The following is a 3,109-nucleotide window of genomic DNA, read 5'->3' on the forward strand; positions in this document are numbered from 1 at the left end:
GCAGAGAAGGGGATCAGGAGTAAGGGAAATAGGCTTCTTTGAGCAAATATCATTTAAGTTAAAAGTAACTTACTTCTGGCTTGTCTGTGAGGGGTTTGGCTAAGTGAAAACCTGGGGGCAAAGTGTTCCAGGCAAGGAATCAGTAACTGCAAAGGTCCTGAGGCAGAAGCACATCCAGCACATTTGAAGAACAGTGAGGGAGCCAGCGGGTCCTAGGGAGAGTCCTAAAAACAGGTGGCTCACTAGGTATAGAACCTGCCCCATGCTTGACTCCTACTTTGAATCATCTCATTCAGTCCACAGTCTATTTTACAGAGGAGGAAACTGAGGCCCAAGGTGGACAAGTGTCTTACCTGGGGTGATCCAGTTAGCAAGATGTCTTGGGGTTTGAAGCCAGACCGGAGTCTCCTTTTAGAGCTGGGCCAGGGCCCTGGAGTGCCCTAGGAGGAGGCGGGAGAAGGGAGAGGCCACCCCACCCAGGAAATGCCTAGAAGGGAGCAATCCACCCCTGGCCTGAGGTTGACCCGAAGCTGGGAGATCCAAAGGAGGAAACTGCTTTCCCTTCAGTGCTCCCACGAAGGTATGGGGGTGCCTGAGATCATTGAAGATCCTGTGCTCAAGCCCTTGCCTGGGCTCCCCTGAGCCTGTTTCCTGCATCAAGTGATGAGCCTAGTGGCCTGGCCCCATTGCCTTGGGCTATTGTAGTAATCACAGGCCTGTTCCCAACCAGGCTCTTGGGGGAGGGGAGAGACAAAGAGTCATTAGTGCCCCAGACCCTCCCAGCCTGGGATGGTACCTTCTCAGGTGCCATTCATGGGCTGGGCAAGTCTGCCCAAGTCTCGGTTTACCCGTTTGTACTTCCGTGCACCCAGTTAACCCCCTTCAAACTGATCGGATGAGGCCAAGCTGGGCTTGAGTCACCCGAGAAAGGGCTGTTTTAAAATCCACATTCTGGGGGCTCACTCCAGGGGCATTCACATCTGGGGGACCTAGAATCTGCATTGTTAACAAGCATGGGGGTGAGTTCTGACACCACGAACGCCTCCTTGCCATGGGACCCTTCTCTGTCCACCCCCAGGTCTCTCTTCCTGTGAAACTCCTCATGCATTACAGGCAAGCTTGAATTTCCCCCTCCCTCCAGGACACCTCCTTGGGTCAGATGCCACTTCTGGGCTCCCACAGCCCCCGTGCGTCTCCCATCATGGTACAAGGTGGTCACGGTTTCCATTCAGCCTGGTCCCCCACCCCCTGCAATTGTGAGCTGGGGGTGTGGTGGGGAGGCAGGGCTGCTTACTGCCTGATGACTAAGTCCCCTTTCAAAGACAGAAAGATGGAGACTGAGGAGGGCAGGGACTTGCCCAGGGTGATAGAGGGGAAGAGCTCAGATAGCAATTAGCAAGAACTCTGAACTGCATGGCTCTTCCTGTCTGCCTGGAGCTTTCTAAGGGCTTTACAAGTCCTAATTCAATTCATCTCCACAACAACCCTTTGAGGTAGGTACTAATGGTCTCCACATTTTCACAGGTGAGGAAACGGGCACAGAGAGCTTAAGTAACTGGCTCCAGGCCACACAGCTTGTAAGTGATGATGCCGGGGTTGTAAATTGACAACGCTTCCCATTGTGAGGCTCTCGTTTTGCAAAGGAGGCAACTGGGGCTCAGGGCTTGTCACTCAGCCAGTGGCAGGGTGGCAGGGACCAGAACCCAGGCCTCTGAGTTGCCTGAGCTGCCTGTGTTGGGGGTGGGATGGGCAGTGGCCGGAGGGATCTGACCCTTCTGTCCAGCCAGCTCTGCGCACACCTCGGGCCAAAGCTCTCCCCTGGCCTTTGCCCATCTATCTTAGCTTCCCCAACTGTAGAGTGGGGAATAGGGCTTCCTCCGCCCTCACCCGTAAGTTGAGAGTATGAAGTCATTTGAAACTAGGAAAGGCTTGGGAATAGTGCCTACCAGAGTAGGTGCTCCTAAGATTTGTTGTTCTGATCACCTCGCTGCTCCCCCACCAGCTCCTCTTCCAGATGCAGCCCCAAGGGCGTGGGCGGGAGGGGAGCGGAGGTGGGCGGGGGGGGGAGACAGCCAGGCCCCTGTTGCTTGGCAGCTACGTCAGGGTCAGAAGTCAGGCTGCTGGGGTTGGGCCCGGGTCCACCTGCCCCACCGGGGCTTCTAGGAACTCCTCCGTTCTGCCCGGCCCTGAGCCCGGGCAGCCTATGATCCTCAGCCTTGGAAGGAAAGGTTCAGCCTTGAGGCCATCGTCCAGATGAGAAAAGGCGGCCTGGGAGGTGGGTGGGGACAGGCCGATTGTCCCTCTGAGAGTGGAGGCGGGGTGCAGCTTTGTTTATACACTGTTCCCTGTGCAGGGGAGGCCCTTCCCCCATCTCGGAACAGCCCACATCCAATCTCAGGATGGTCCCAAATGTCACTTCCTGAGGAAGGGTCTCTTACTTACCTGCCCCTGTCTTTACCCGACGGCCCTCCTAAGGATCCGGTGCTGCCACACGTAGCCTTGGAGTCTGGATGCTGAAGGATGTGTAGGAGTTCCCCAGGGGCCGGGCGCTGAGGAGGGCATTCCTGACTGACCACCCAGCCAGGGTAAAAGCATGGCGGGGGAGGTGTTCTGACCCACTGGGGTACAAAGCGGTGTCCCGTGAAACTGTAAATATAACTTGGCAATCACTAGACCATAGCGTAGATGGGGAAACTGAGGCTGAGGGGGGTCAGGGAATTGCCCCAGTCAGAACTCTCCTGGCTTTCGGGACGGGTCTGCCTCATTACCCGAGTAAGCACGTCGCTCCTCGTTGGAGGAAGGAAAACGCCTCCTCCAAGTTCGGGAACACTGGCCGGCCCCCTCCAAAGCTCGTCCCCAGCCGCCCACGCAGGAGGCCTGGCTCACGGACTACAAGTCCCGGCAGGCCCCACACCGCAGCGCATGCTCGGCGAGAGTACCTTCGCGAGCCCTGCCGAACCCGGGGGCCCAGTCTTCCCCCATTGTCTGGCCCGCAGGGGCGGGGCGGGCGGCGTATGGGCACACCTATTGGTCGGGCAGCACATCGGTTGCGCTCTGCGCCCGCCTCCGTGCAGGCCCCGCCCCGCGCGCCCGCGCCCGGGCCGCCTGG

Source organism: Panthera pardus, unplaced genomic scaffold, assembly GCF_024362965.1.
Source record: "Panthera pardus isolate Hobbes unplaced genomic scaffold, ASM2436296v1 HiC_scaffold_3, whole genome shotgun sequence".
Taxonomy (NCBI): Eukaryota; Metazoa; Chordata; class Mammalia; order Carnivora; family Felidae; genus Panthera; species Panthera pardus.